Consider the following 15377-nt stretch of genomic DNA (forward strand, 5'->3'; position numbering starts at 1 on the left):
TGTGTGAGGGCAGAAAATGATAAGAAACAAGGGAAGTAGAAAGGAGAGAGGCAAAGTTTGGAAATCTGCATGAGGGAGCTCTCTTGGTCCATTTGCAGGTGCTTAATTGCTCCGGGCTAAAAATCGTCTCAGTCCACAAAGAACAAGCAGGCTCGGCAGAGAGCCATCCCAGAAATAGATGGAGATGAATGCCTCTTTGGTTCTGATGTGAACAGGCTGGTTTTAATAATCCTGAAAGACAGAGAGCATTGAGCGTCAAGGCAGCGGAAATTTTAGCAGAAAATCCAAATTTAGCAGATTTTGTGCGTTGTATCCTTCGTTATCTCATCAGGAGCCGCCCAAACATCGTGCCCGTCGTCGCTTAACCCAAGGATGGGTGGAACGTTCCCTGCATTTTGAAAAATAATGTGCATTCATTTCATCTTCTGGATGAGTTTCTGGGAAGGCCGCGGACTTCAACGTTGCATCGTGGCTGATATCGTTTCGCAAGCACGTAGTCAAATAAAGGGAAAACTTGCTTTCCCAACTGAAACGAGGATCTCTGTCTTTCATAATACCCGAGTTGAGCTGCTTCTTTTGATTGCTGCGCTACAATATTGCACGCGCACCCTTAATCAAGTGTGGAGAGGTTCAGTGGGATTGTTACCATGGCAACCCCATCGAACGCCAGACCACATCAGCTGATTGGGGCGTGCGGTCCTTAATGGAGGCCGAATGCGGCACTTGATCACCGTTACAAGACCTCTCAGAACTGTTTAAGTCGGGGATTTTCTGCTTGATTTGTGCATTTTATCTAATCAAATTGAGAAGCTGCTTCGACATAAACCTCTCAAATAGATTCCATGTGGATGTCACCGACCTCCAGTTACACATAGTCACAGGCAGCGAGCAGCAAGAACCATCAACACCAATAAAATGGAACAGGACACCTTAACTCCTCCCTGTTTAAGAAATACAAGCTAAGGTAATGCGATATGAACACATAAAACATCCGCTCTGCTCGTCCTCTCTCCGGGAAACGTATGATACAATGTTTGGATAAGATGCGTGAGGCAAGAAATGAGTGTTCTCTGAAGTTTCCTACTGCGCCGCACCTCGCTGATTTACAGGTCGCAGCCCATCTGCAGCGTAACAGTCATTTCCTGCCGAGCGTCTTGCTGCACGTCTGTGCATCAACTCACCAGGTCAAAGGAAAGAAGGAGACAGAAAGGACAACAACAACATCATGTGGAAGGAGAACAAACAGATCTTTGATCAGGATGCACATCCCATGATTACAATAAAGCAGTGATGGTGAACACAAGTTCACAATTTCTCGGGGCTCCTGACTCGTGACATCGGCTCCAGGTTCTCTTCTGTTTGTTGGTGGTTTTTCCATGGTGATTATCACCTTACTTTCTCACTCATCTAATATCTTTTTAGCTTCCTTCCTGTCTGGTCTGGTCTTCCTATTTCTAGAATTGAAACATCATTTTTTAAACAGTATTTACAAAATGTCCTTCTTCGGCCTTTCAACTGAACAGACACATCAAAAGAGGCAAAATTGTGTTTTTTTAATTTCATTTTTATATTTACTCTATACAATTGTTCACTTTTTACTTGTACTTGTTGATGTTATTTAGCCCCGGGGCACTGAATTAACAGTTACTACCAATCTGTTTACATTTAACAGGCTGAATGCATCGCTTGACATTAATGGTCTAAAACACCATGACGCTCACAAATGACAAACCCGCCCACACCGTGGTGAAGCTATGGCGCAATAAGCCCAGGATGCGCCAACATGTCATTCATTAATAATTAATTTTTAACACTTTGAGGCAAGTTTAAGCATGCAGCAACCACGACAAAGCAAGGCGTGTAAAATACACACACAAACCAACGGGATTCGTTGGTTTGTGTGTGTATTACAGTGTGTTACAGCTTGGCCTCGCGTCAGTTCTGGGGATCTTCAACTTGAGTTGATTTAAGGAAATCAAGTGAAAAAGCTCGCTCCTACTTTTTTACCAGGGTGAAGGTCACTCAAAAGACGCAACGGCGTCCTGTATCTGCTTAGCAATCAGGAAAGTGACCCTTGGCTGCTCTAAAAAAGTGCCGACAGGTGTCTGATTTAAATAGACACGGAAGGATGAACCGGGAAATGTGGTTTAGCGACATAGCGACAGTATGTCCAACTCCACTGCAGAAACAACAATTTAGTTCGCGGCAACCTGTAGCAATCACAAAATAAGCAACACGCCATCAGCAGCGCCACGCTGAATTCATTAGCATGGACAAACGTGCGTGGCAGGAATAAAGCAAGACTTGAAAAAAGGCTTGGAAATGTGCGCAAGGTACCGGCTTTAAAAGCACTCCCGGCCGTCTGTGGCCCATTATCTCGTCCTTCCTCCACCTACCGCCAACATCCATCGCAGTAATTAACAATCAGTCTCGCCCCGTTTGCTCCATTCACCGCCAACAGTGAAGCTTCTTATCTGCTCTGTTGTGTACCTTCGGTCCGTGTCTTCATGACAAAAGCGAACCGACGCTGTTTCACAATGTTTCTTTTTTTTTTCTCAGAGAAACTTAAAAGCGTGACAGTATACACAGGAGAGATGGCGCTAGGTGGGGACGCAGACTAACAGTCACATGGTACGAGTCTTATAAGACTTAGAGTAAAACAGGGTTAAGCCCTGTACAAAAAACATATTAGAATTAAATGGATAAAAGGGAGGCAGACCTATGCTCCCAGTTAAAAAATAAAACATTCAAGATAACAGAAAATTGAAGAGGCATTTTAGGTAATGAGGTTTGCATAAATACTTATTTCTCTTATAATCAGCTTTTCTTCTCATTTGAGTCCATTAAAGAGTAAACGCATGAGGCAGATTTAAAAGCTAAGAATGCAGTTTAGAGCTTCATATCTTCTTTTTGAACTCTGGATGGACTATTTTCTGTCTGGTTTGTGCTGCGTCACTGTGCAAAAGGGAAATGCGTCCTGACAACAGAGCCTTTCAGACTCCCGTCGCAGCTTTTCTAAAGCCCCGAGCCCAGCGGGAAGGATGGACGTCCCTGGAAAGGGGAGACAAGAAAAATTGTTACACACCCAAGGTGACAAGGAAGTGGACTCCTCCCTCGTAGGCTGTCTCTGACATTAGCATTCAAAGACAACTTCTCGTGCGTGAGGGCAGTGCTTTGTCTGACCTTGTGAGGTCACAGACACATTAACAAATTAATGGAAGAGGCCTGACAACAACTGGTTGTCTTGGCTATTTGTGTGCAGGTTGTAGCATAGAGGCACAAAAATATTTACATTTTGGGTTTCAGACAAAGTCTTTAGTAGTCTTTAGTAATTAGTACGTGGCTAATGCTAACTTATATTTGTACTGACGTCCAGAATTGCATTTTGCGTGCAGGTCCCTTTCAAGGTGAGTGTTTATTGTGACCTGGCAACCAGCCCAGCCTGGCTGCAACCCTGATAAAATGGACGTGTTCCCCTGATACCAGCAAAACTTTTACAACTGCAGCCCTTGAAAAATAAATGTCCGTGGTGACCCGTTGTCCCTCAGGCTCTAATCAGCTTCATTCCTCACTGGCGCTGGGAAACCTGCGAGAGGTGGCTCCTGCAGCCGCCCGCTGGCTGAGCTGAATGGAGGCCGAGGGAAAGAAAGGGGACAGCAAACGAGAAGGCGGGCGCGAGACAGCACCTGATGAAAGAGGGAGCAAAGAGATTGGGGAGGGGGGGCGCACGGGGACAGGCTGCACCCTCTGGTGCCTTTGTGCTATTGGCCAAAGGCCTGTCCAGCTCTGGCAGTAAATGGTGACATCACCGTGTGAAACACGGCAGGGGAGGGCGGGGCCACTGCTGCCTCTTGTCACCCTGGCAACAGGTCCTCTCCTGTTCATGTGCCAGTTTCACCTCTGGCAATAAGGCGCTCTTTTATTCCCTCTCCTTGCGTTCTTTCACGTCCAGTTTTTCCACTTTCTTTAAAAACAACAACTTATTAGTGCTCTTTGATTCTTTCCTCCAAAATAAACCAATTTCCTTGCCTCATCATTTTATTTCCACCCCATCCAAACATCCTTTCATCAGCTCTCCTCTTTTTTCTTTCCCGGACTCCTTTTTTTTTCATCATCCCGCTCTCTCCCAGTCCATAAGTGGATCGGTTGTGTGCCCACTTAAAAGGAGTGGAGGAATCACGCCACTAATCCCATTGTGGGAGAACAAGAGCCGAGGCAGGCCAGTGTGCGAGATATCCTATAGACGGGAGTGCGTTGGGAGAGGGGGGACACACAGAGGGGTCTTTGTGTTGGTGCCCTGTTAAATCAGCCATGTAATGCCAGCTTTCATAGCAAAAACCTCTACTCCTGTGATAAGTGGCAGATTCCTCTGATCTGAACATGAAAGGCCGCGAGCAAAGAGAAAAGGTAGATTGGAGAGGAAAAAATCGAGGGGGAAAGGAAAGGAAAGGAGAATTGGAGGGAATTAATTTTTCCACTTCCTGCGGAGTGTCTTGTGCTGTTCTCCTAATCAGACCCTCCAGGATTTCGTTTTCTTTGGAGGTGGATTGTTAACGCTGAAAATGTCAGGTTTCTTTTTTTTTTTTTAAATAAAATGAAAGCGCACCCGTGCAACTTAAGGACGGTTATACCAACAGCCTGCGTTTCATCTGCTCTGCTTGTTCCCTCCAGAACGGTCGAGGCTGATGGTGACAACAGGAGCTGGTTTGAAACCGCCCCAGAGGAATCCCATGATGCCGCTCTGTGATGTGGGTTCTACAAAAAGCTTGTTTTTTTCTTGTATTAATCCTTTTGACTCTGTGTAAAGCAGAATACAGCCTTCCAAAAATATAAAAATCTGGTGATGAATTGATAATTATTATTACATCAAGGCTAATAAACTAATCTTATAAGTGAGCATTATTTTATGTAATTGAGTGCATCTGTGAGCACTTTCACATGCTGCTGGTCTGCTTCCATCTGAAGGCTCCAAACCCAAACTAACTGGTCCGTGAAAAGGTGGGTGGTTTGATTGCAAGTGAATGCTGCTGCGGACTAGCTACTGAACCAAATGCAGGAAGTGAGTCATAGACAGGAAGTGATGTAAGTAACAACCGAGCGAAGTAGGAAGAAGCAGACTAACGGAGACAGAAAACGTGGGAAAATATGTGGGGAAATGGCAGATGTGGTCAGAGGATGACTGGTTGTTAGATTTCAGAATTTGGCCAATTTCCTTCTTCCTCGTGGTTTTTCTTTATGCGGTTGTTTCAGGCAACGCTGCCCCAAATGAGCAACCTGCCTGACAGCTTGATAATATTTTGATGGGAGCAAGAAAGCAATAGATACTGATTCCCTGCACCATCTTGGTGCGACAGCGCCCTCATGCCCCTTCCCCACCAGCAAAAAAAATCCCAGTAACTCCCGCTAGTTGGTGGGACACCATATCTACATTGTCAGTATTGTCATCACAATACCACAAAGTGTCTACAGCAACTCGAGCTTTACCTGCAAATCGAGCTCATCTCATTTTTGCATGGCTGGTTTTATCAGGATTCAAGTCAGTAAAATTCCTCCCGGGTCACGTGACCTTGCAATAGACCCGGCTTTTGGTCAGCTCTAATCGGCAGCGGTGGGAACATTACAGCTGGACTTACGTAGGATTTTGCTACCCTTTTCGGGTGATGCTGGATGACGTAACCACGATCTGCCGTCTTGCCCAAAAACTTCCTCCGTCTCCGTCCGAGCAGCACTCCGAAATCGTTGCCTCAGCACTTAGCTTGTCTGCTTTGAAAGACAGTCTAGAAAACCAAGAAAGACAATGGCACCGCTAGCTTCCGCGTAGCTTCACAGTGTTGACTGCTGGGGTTTGTGATGAAGTCTGAAGAGACACCAATAGACAGAGAGTGGAGATCACAACAGAGAGTAAAATACCTTTGTGTCCAGAATAAAACCAACTGTAACAGAAAGACAAACTGAATCACAAAGCTACTCCTGGAAAACTGTGTGTGGGGATATCAAAGAGCCGTTGGCCACACACAGAATCATCCCTCATGGACGAGTGTTTTAGATGTGCTGTGTTTTGGAGAGGAGGCTGAAGGAAAAAACACGCGCTGTTGAGGGAACGGCCTTCGTGGTCAAATTAGAATAACTCCTGCAGGTTGTCATGCACATTATTACAAGATGGATGGAAGCCACATGTGGATCTATAGTACTGTAGTTGGCAGGTGTCTGTTGCTTAATCAATTAAATGTACTTATTCACATCAATGAAAGATCACACAAACTGCTTGCTGCTTTTGTGCGAGCAAACAGGAAGCCGTCATTTCTCTGTGGCGGAACAAAGATCAGAAGGAGAAACGGAGGGTGGGATAGACGTTGGACGTGAACACGGATCACACTGGGTCTCTTGTGATCCCACTCCTTTAATGAAGTCTTTCTCCTTCTGTCATCTCTCACCCCTCCTTTCCTCCTTGTCATCTTCCCCCCCCCCCTCTTGCTCATCGCTCTTTCATTACCGATGTTTTGTTCCACGTGCTCCCCCCCACTCCTCACCCAGCAGGAGGTGCAGAGGGATCCGTGGAGACTGAAGTGATATCATTGTTAATAACGGCTGTCCTCTCGCCGCCACTCTCAAACACTCGCGGGCGGAACTGATGCGATCAAACACCCGCAGGTGACACAAAGGCACCTACGCACACAGTCACACACTGCTAGTGATGCCAGTCGAGAGAGTTTGTTCCCACACCGTGGGGGGGTGGTCTTATGACCAGCCAGCTGTGTGTGTGTGTGTGTGTGTGTGTGTGGACGCGCATGTGTGTGAGTGTGTGTGTGTGTGTGAGCGAGAGAGAGAGAGAGAGAGAAAACAAATCCTCATGCCACCAACAGTGCAACTCTGACCTTAAAACACAGGTTTAATCCACAAGGAGTAAAACCCACCTACACACACACACACATACACACACACACACACACACACACACACACATGCAATGTAAAAGCTTGGAAAAACATTAATCTTAATAACAAACATGTTGTTTTACTGGAAAAGGGCTGTTCCAACACCCATTTATCCTTAAAGGTATGCAGATTTTGAGACGGTCGATTCACTTGTAAATTTGCACTGTTGGGTGTTTCGAGTGTGCACATTAATTAAACGAGTGCCAAAACTACAGTGTAAATGTACCTTAGTGAGGACTGAAATGTACCTTAACCAGGGCTGGTGCGCCTGCAGGTCGTGAGTTCACCTGACTAATGTTCTGGGCTTGTGATGTAGCATGAGCCAGGCCTCCATTATGTGATTCATGGTGAACAGATAAAGATCTTGCAGGCCCTGCTGTAGGGACAGACCCCACTCAGAGTGTCCTCCTGTTCTGCAGATGACCTTGGCTGTGCACGCTCCTCTTGGATACTATTCTTTACATGTCTAAATTAGTATTAGGTCAAGGTATTGACCATCTTGACTAATTCACACATATTGATCTCTGTAACAACAGACACAAGCAAGACTATCGGGCAGATTCCTGCAAAAACTCCTCACTTTTAGGTCAGAGATTCAACTGAATTCCAGTGTTTGTTTTATAAACGTAAATTAGTGTGGCTGACTGATTCATGCAAAAATAAAAGGCCATTCTTTGGGTCTAAATGAGCTCAGACCGACGATTTGACAACGTACACGTGCACACGGCATTTTTCCCTGACAGGGACACACGTTGCTGCAGCCTTCGGTGGCAAACTTATTGTGAAATAAAAAGCCTTATCTCTTAAGCTGATTATTTGAGAAGTGTTTTCAGGGTGAAACGAGGAAGGGGATTTGAGAAAGGCTGGAGAGTTGTTTTGGAACACGGGTATTAATGCTGTTTTGATCCCATTGTTGTGAGACGTTGTGGCTTTAAGGCATCGGTGTCTCTCAGCCGGCTGGTTTAAGGGTGTCAGTGTGTTTTGGTGAGTCCGGTTACTGTCTAGACAGATGATATTCGATGCGATGGGCTTGTTTGTGCGAGAGGCGCTAATGCTGCGCAGCCAATTGTTATTTTGTTTGCACAGACTTTGGCACACTACATGATTTTTTTTGCATACCTCACATTGATAGGTGGCGATGCGAACTGTAAACAGATTAATGAGGGAATAATGCATGCAAGCTGCAGACTGTGGCTGTATATTTAGGTCTACAAGGAGCAGGGATTATTTACCATGTCCCATTTAAAGCAACATCCAGGGTGGCAGCAACTGCAGTCCTCATATTGCATATTGAATTTACCAGTTTGTTCATGCGGTTTTAGGTTTATTTGAATAAAGATATATAAAGGCCCTCCCCTGTTGTGTCATAAGGTAGTCATGGAGCGTTCTCCTTTAAAATGGTGCTGCAGTGCCAACGCAACAACCTGCAACTATGAGAAGAAGACAGTTCTTTTTGAAGCAGGCTTTCCTTTCATACAGTGATGTAGTGACAATGTAACGAGAGCAAGATGAAACCAACGGTGAAGCCAGTACTTGTCTTTGAGGACCACCTGAAGATTACGCAAGAGAGGTTTTATGTTGTAAATGCATATTTGCTGTCCGGCTGCTTGCGCTCGGACTAGCCCTGATAGTTAATCATTATTTTTTTTTAAATGCTCTGCGGCTGTGGAGGCTATAAAGGGTGATGCCTTGAGGGCATGCTCATCTTCACCCCATTCATCACTGATCTGACACTCCCGACCGGTAACGACACTCGGGGCTTGTTTTGTTTGCGTAGGATGACAATCGTGGCATCGTGATCCCCAACTGCAGTGAAGACGGCCGTCGTCAACGCGAGCGCAAATTTGGGGATGGGGGAAAGATTTGATTTGTTTGCCTGAAACCCTTTGCTCTTAATTGGCCTCCTCCTGGATGTGCTTGCTCAGGTTCAGTTTGTCCACGGGGCTCTGCCTGAGTCAATTTGTGCACTCCAGCATGACAAGCTGAGTGCACAGCACTCCGTGGCTAATATCGACAGGGTGGCCAGTGTGAACTTTGCTATTGATTGCTCAGGAGGCACGTTCAATATGTGTCACAGACTTAATATTTACGCATCACTCTGATGTGTGTGTGTTGAGGGAAGTATTTTGGTAGATAAAAAGGCGTCAGTGCATCTGCAACACATGTCAATAAGTTGGTGCTGATGTGAAGTGTTTTGAGGATGTGTGATAGCAGGATGGCTAAATCTAGAGGCTGGTGGTGACAACAGGTCAGCAGTTCCTTTAAAAACCAGCTCACACCAGATATCTATTAAACCACATGTGTAAAAGCTGCGCTGGGTCTGCGTGGTGGCAGTATGGGCGATACAACGTAGAAGCCTGCACACGTGCGCGCTCTCCATGCACACTTACCCCCTGTGTAAATGTCAGAGAGCATTGATCGCGCAGTTGTGAATGAGAGCCTGGAGGAAATTTCAGGTTTTATTTGTCTCTGTCAACAAAGATATGTAAAAACTGATTGTGTGTTTTAAGGTCACGGCTGCAGAAAAAGCTCAGGCTGTGTGTGTGCGCGTGTGTGTGCGTGTGTGTGCGCGTGTGTGCGCGTGTGTGTGCGCGTGCGCGTGCGTGCGTGCGTGTGCAGACCTCAAAACATCGAATTTACAGCTAAAATGAAGAAAAGTGAGGCTGACCTGAGTGGATTTGACTGACTGATGAGCCTCACCCGTGTTTCATCAAGTCTGCGTCTGATCCACCTGAGAGGTGGTCAGATGCTGCATTTCCCTCCGTCTGCAGGTATCAAGGTAACGACAAACTGTTGGATGCAGAATAAAAGGTAATCTCTTGCTGATTCTGCCGTTGTCTGATCTGACGCACCAAAGGATAAGAAAGGATAAGATGAATCGACCTAAATAAACTGTCAAATGCCTTTCTTGTCATTTTCGTTGTGGTTGGGTGATAAAAGATTAAAAGATACCATTTATAAATAATCTGTAGGGAAGGGGGCGCTGCCTGGTGTCAAATATAATCTCGGTCTCAATCTGCTGGCTCTAATCCTGCAGATTATGGACCCCATAGCTCAACAGCGCGCGCCTGTGCAAACACACATGCACAAACAGCTATTCATCACACCACACATCCCCTCTGAGCAATAACCCCTCATCAGCACTTGCCCACGCGGCGCTACAGAGGCCTCATCGTAACGGGCGGGATGTGAATGCTAACTGCCGTCTTGCCTGGCTGATTTGACCCAGGACCGACCTCATTTCACAGTTGACTCGCCGATACATGATAGCATCTACATATTTGCACATAAACATTTGCATATGCACGATGAAAGTCTCCAACAGCTGACATACATATCACCATAGTCGGTCTGAGCTGGAGTAGAGGCATTTACTTGCGTGTAATCACATGTAATCTGTAATTATTCCTACACTAGACGCGGGGCACACATAAGCCCATTGACCTGGTGAAGAGAGAGATACACGAGCAGTGATACCCACCTCAAACAATCTGGATTATTATTGTGTTACTGAGAGCAATCATTTTAAACTACTGCTTTTTATGTGCAGTAAACGGCCAAAATGGACTAAAAGTGGACAATTTGCATCATTTTGGACCAACTAGGTTTTCACTGATGGAAGGATTGTTTGTTTTCAGTCCACACTGCCCACATAATCGAAATATTATTCCTGCTAAAAATAAATTAATCATTAAACGAACCTGCCAACAGCCTTGCAAATACCCACAGCAATAACAATCCGCTCTAACATTTAAGATTCAGTCCTTTTTTATCACGCACTAACGCATTCACAGAAGAATATTTAATACCAATAAAACCCAGTGACACTCCCAGTGGGGTGGAAAAAAAGTTACGATGTAAAAGTCATCAGCTGAGTAAACAAATATGGTGGATTTGAACATATCTTCTTAGCTTTGGCTAATGGTTATGGTAATTTTGGGGGAAAATATTAGACAAAGACACATAAGTTCAGAGGAACAATAGCAAGTTTAAACAGAACATCGATATGGGGAAATAAATCAGTAATTATAGCGCAGTTATTGTGTAAGCGATGATAAACTGTCATATTTCCTGTCATATTACGCAGCTAAGCCTCAGGGTCACTTAAGATTACCGACTTTTCCGCATCTTCAAAGTTGCAGCAGCGCGTCAGACGTTGCATCAAACAGCGTGACTGAGCCAAATCTGGATCAGTGTCATCTCCCCCGTCCTTTACTGGTTTTCCCCCCCAGCTCCCATGACATCACATAAACAGGTCACCAGTTACCAACAGGCAGACACCCACCAGGCTCCTCGTCTTATCTGACTACCATCCTACCGTGGAAATGCATCATCCAAAACCACAAGCTGCGTCACCTCCAGAAACGTTGTGAAATAAGAATAATATCTATCATTTATCTGGGTCTGATGACACAAATGGGCTGCTTGATGAATAAAATCAGGTCCCGTAGGGTCCCGCCATATGAGCTTGGGTCTGCTCAAGGTTTCTCCCTATTAAAAGGATGTTTTTCCTTGCCTCTGTCGCAAAAAACTGCTTACTGGGCATCAGGTTCAGTGTTTCTGTAAAAAGAAAAAGAGAGAATTTAGATTATAACGAACTCTATGCAAATAAAGCTGCCTTTCATTTGTTTCTCCGGAGCCAGAACCTTCACATGCGCTCATCTTCAAGCCTTCGATCATTGTTTACGGCTACATAAGCCAGATGGATGCCATGAAGCTTTTGTCCACTGATATATTTAAAAAACAAATCTTTTTTTTGGGGGGGGGGGGGGGGGTATATGTGAGTGCATCCTAGCGGACACCATCTTGGCACGGGGAAGCAGCGCTGGACCGGAGCCAGCGTGGCAGATGGATGCTCGTCTGCACGGTTTGGATTCCTACAGGGCGTCGAACAGCAAACGCAGATAACTGGGCGGAGGAAGAACGCCGGCCAGACACGGATGATGTCATTCATCGCTCCTCTTTTAATCAATATTAGTTCTAACTTTTCCGCAGGTAAATGTCTTAAACACGTGATTTTTAGCTCTGCCCGTGTGTGTGTGTGTGTGTGTGTGTGTGTGTGTGTGTGTGTGTGTGTGTGTGTGAATTTTCCTCCCCTCTTTATATCTTATTTATCTATCTGCCCCCCCCCTCCCTTGACTCCATCTCTCATCTCTCTCACTCTCTCATCTTTCAATTTCTCTCCTGGAGCAACAGTATGTGTACAACCGGTTGCCACGGCAACCGCGGGAGGCCACACAAGCTGGTGGGTGAACAAAAGACCCAGAGACCCTCATCCGCAGAGGGATGGAGGGAAAAGCAGAGACGGCGAGAAAAATCAAATTTCATTTTTCTCTCGGGGGTGGGGGAGGTGTGGGGGGGGGGGGGGGGGGGGGGGGGGGGGGGGGGGGGGGTATATGTGAGTGCATCCTAGCGGACACCATCTTGGCACGGGGAAGCAGCGCTGGACCGGAGCCAGCGTGGCAGATGGATGCTCGTCTGCACGGTTTGGATTCCTACAGGGCGTCGAACAGCAAACGCAGATAACTGGGCGGAGGAAGAACGCCGGCCAGACACGGATGATGTCATTCATCGCTCCTCTCTTAATCAATATTAGTTCTAACTTTTCCGCAGGTAAATGTCTTAAACACGTGATTTTTAGCTCTGCCCGTGTGTGTGTGTGTGTGTGTGTGTGTGTGTGTGCGTGTGTGTGTGTGTGTGTGTGTGTGAATTTTCCTCCCCTCTTTATATCTTATTTATCTATCTGCCCCCCCCCTCCCTTGACTCCATCTCTCATCTCTCTCACTCTCTCATCTTTCAATTTCTCTCCTGGAGCAACAGTATGTGTACAACCGGTTGCCACGGCAACCGCGGGAGGCCACACAAGCTGGTGGGTGAACAAAAGACCCAGAGACCCTCATCCGCAGAGGGATGGAGGGAAAGGCAGAGACGGCGAGAAAAATCAAATTTCATTTTTCTCTCGGGGGTGGGGGAGGTGTGGGGGGGGGGGGGGTGGCGCGGTGGCGTGTACGCGGAGAGGAAGAATAAATATCAGGAGGTGGTGGGAGAGAATGGGGGGGGTGGATGGATGGATGGTGCAGGTGAGACGAGTTCATAAATGAAAGGGGGAGAGAGGAAGAAGGGGGAGGTGTAGTGGGGGGGGGGGGGGGCAGCGAGAGTTGGCGTTGAATAAAGCAGAGATCCCCAAAAAGGCATCATTATGTAAAACGGCTGCTGTCACCTTTGAAGAGACGCGCGGGGACGTCGTCTCGCTTTCATCCGAGGGCATCTTGAGGGATTTTTCACAGCGGGTTTGGAGAGAACAGGAGGTGATTTCCAAGTTTTCTTTAAAGTGGGCTCATTTCAGGTCATTACGGTAATGGAATCTCTCCTGCTCCGGTATCAGGAGGCGATAATTCACCAGCCTGATGGGATCCTTGTGGGCCCAGTGTGATGAGACAGAGGAAATAGCCGACCATCGGCAGTTTTATGCTGCCGTATTGGTTTTGATGTGCACTCACTGGACTCTGGTACTTCCCAGGCTCCATATCTTTCACTTAATTGCCTATTTTCGGACATTCTTCTCTTTGCTTTGATTAGAATTTAGAGTTTCAAGATGAAACACGAAGGCACATGTCAGGGTCACGCCATCCACGGATTCACACGCGCAACTTTTTGCCTCGTGCTTTCGAGTTACACAAAGTTAAGAACAACCTGTGATCGGAGGAGGAGGAGGAGGAGGAGGAGGAGGAGGAGGAAGAAATAATTAGAAATAAACTATGCAGCGTTCCTCTTTTCCCTCCTCCTTACACAACTTTGGAAACATTTCACTTTGAGGCCCAATATTGTTGTTATCTGACTCAGCGTTCACGTGTTGTGCTGATGGAGATGTTATTGCCAGTTACATTTTTTTCATCATTCCAGAACGGAGGAAAAGGCTGCAGAACACCTTTGGAGCGCTGCCGCGGTGCCCTTGAGCAAGGCACCGAACCCACAAATGCTCACAGAGGGCCCTGCTATGAACTGGCAACCCATCCAGGGGTGAACCCCCTGAAAGAGCTTAAACTTTTATTTATAGTGCATGATTTTACCCTATACCCCGACCCTGTGCCTGTTAGCCGTCAACAGGCTAGCAAGACGAGGTGGCCGAGTGGTTAAGGCGATGGACTGCTAATCCATTGTGCTCTGCACGCGTGGGTTCGAATCCCATCCTCGTCGGTTGGCCCTTTTGGGGCTGCTCTTGGTGATCAGTCAGACGGATGAGAGGCACACTGCCGAGGTGCCCTTGAGCAAGTTTAAAAGGAACCTTCTCAGCTCCCTCAGTGATGCCTGTCGCCATAGCGAAGTATCATTTCCAGCTGGTTGATAAAACCCTGCTACAGATGACGCGTGTGGTTTGGGTTGAGCTTTTGACACGTCGGAACTCTTCCGCAGGTGTTCGTGCCGGCACAGGCGAGCGTCTGAGGTGACACACGTCTGATTCTTTATGCACCCTCAGGACTGAATCACACACACCGTTGCTACGGGTTCAGCCCGCAGCCTTAAAACGACACGTTACAAAACTCTTCCCTCAGAAACCTTTTTTTTTATTTTTTTGCCCCCAATTGCTGCAAGTGCAAAGACAACAACTTCTGTGATTACTTTAACGAGCATCTCGGGTCGCTTAATTATGTTGCTCCTTGTTGCTCCTGCTGAACAAGGAGACGTTCGTTCGTGCTCATATTTTAAGCGGTAGCAGAGTCATAATTAAGGGGGGGCGGGGGGGTAAATCGCACTTGGGAAATGTCAAGTACGATTTGACTTGGAATCACGCTTCTGTGTTTTTTAATGGATTTTTTCTCTCCCTCCATGTAAAACGATAACCTGAAACGGTCCCAACAAACCCATCAAGCCTTTGGTGACACAAGATTAACAGTTCATCTGGTCCTTCCTGTTTGTCTAAATAAACATGTGCAGCTCGGAGAGACGCTCCAGGGCACGAGAGAGACCATATTCAATTATCTCACTGATTGGAGTTCGTCAAAAGTGTGTGTGTGTGTGTGTGTGTGTGTGTGTGTGTGTGTGTGTGTGTGTGTGTGTGTGTGTGCGTTAGTGGAGACAGGACAGCTCTATGCAAATATAATTACCCCAATTAAAACAGGGATTCCAGAGGGGGGAGTTTCGGGGGGAGGGGGCTGGCATGTGCCGATGGGTAAATGATAGACCTGGAGCTGTGTAAGAGTGTGTGAGTGTGTGTGTTCCTGTCAATGCGCACATGTGTGGGTGTTGACATCCTGGCAGCGCTGTTCTTCTCACCCCCACCCCCACCCCCACCCCCAATCCTTCACCTCCCCCCCTAAAAAAAAAAAAGCGCCTCCCTATCCACGCGTCTTGGGGGAGAGGCTTGTGAGGAACTCCGTGTTTTTTGCGGGAGGAAGGAATGAGGACACGAATCAGTGAGCCCAGGAGCAAATCAGCCTCACG

The 15377-nt window shown here is 46.7% G+C and overlaps 1 long non-coding RNA gene and 1 other non-coding gene across 2 annotated transcripts; one reads left to right on the top strand and one right to left on the bottom strand.

Annotated features, from left to right (window-relative positions):
* Positions 1 to 1922: 1922 nt before the first annotated feature.
* On the bottom strand, positions 1923 to 6722 carry LOC130522736 (uncharacterized). Its single transcript, XR_008949691.1, has 3 exons — positions 6531 to 6722; positions 5634 to 5857; positions 1923 to 3051 (listed from the first exon to the last, which is right to left on the bottom strand). It is a non-coding gene; the product is annotated as an uncharacterized LOC130522736 (long non-coding RNA).
* Positions 6723 to 14050: 7328 nt separating this feature from the next.
* On the top strand, positions 14051 to 14132 carry trnas-gcu (transfer RNA serine (anticodon GCU)). The gene has a single exon. It is a non-coding gene; the product is annotated as a tRNA-Ser (tRNA).
* The last annotated feature ends 1245 nt before the right edge of the window (positions 14133 to 15377 follow it).

Source organism: Takifugu flavidus, chromosome 3, assembly GCF_003711565.1.
Source record: "Takifugu flavidus isolate HTHZ2018 chromosome 3, ASM371156v2, whole genome shotgun sequence".
NCBI lineage: Eukaryota > Metazoa > Chordata > Actinopteri > Tetraodontiformes > Tetraodontidae > Takifugu > Takifugu flavidus.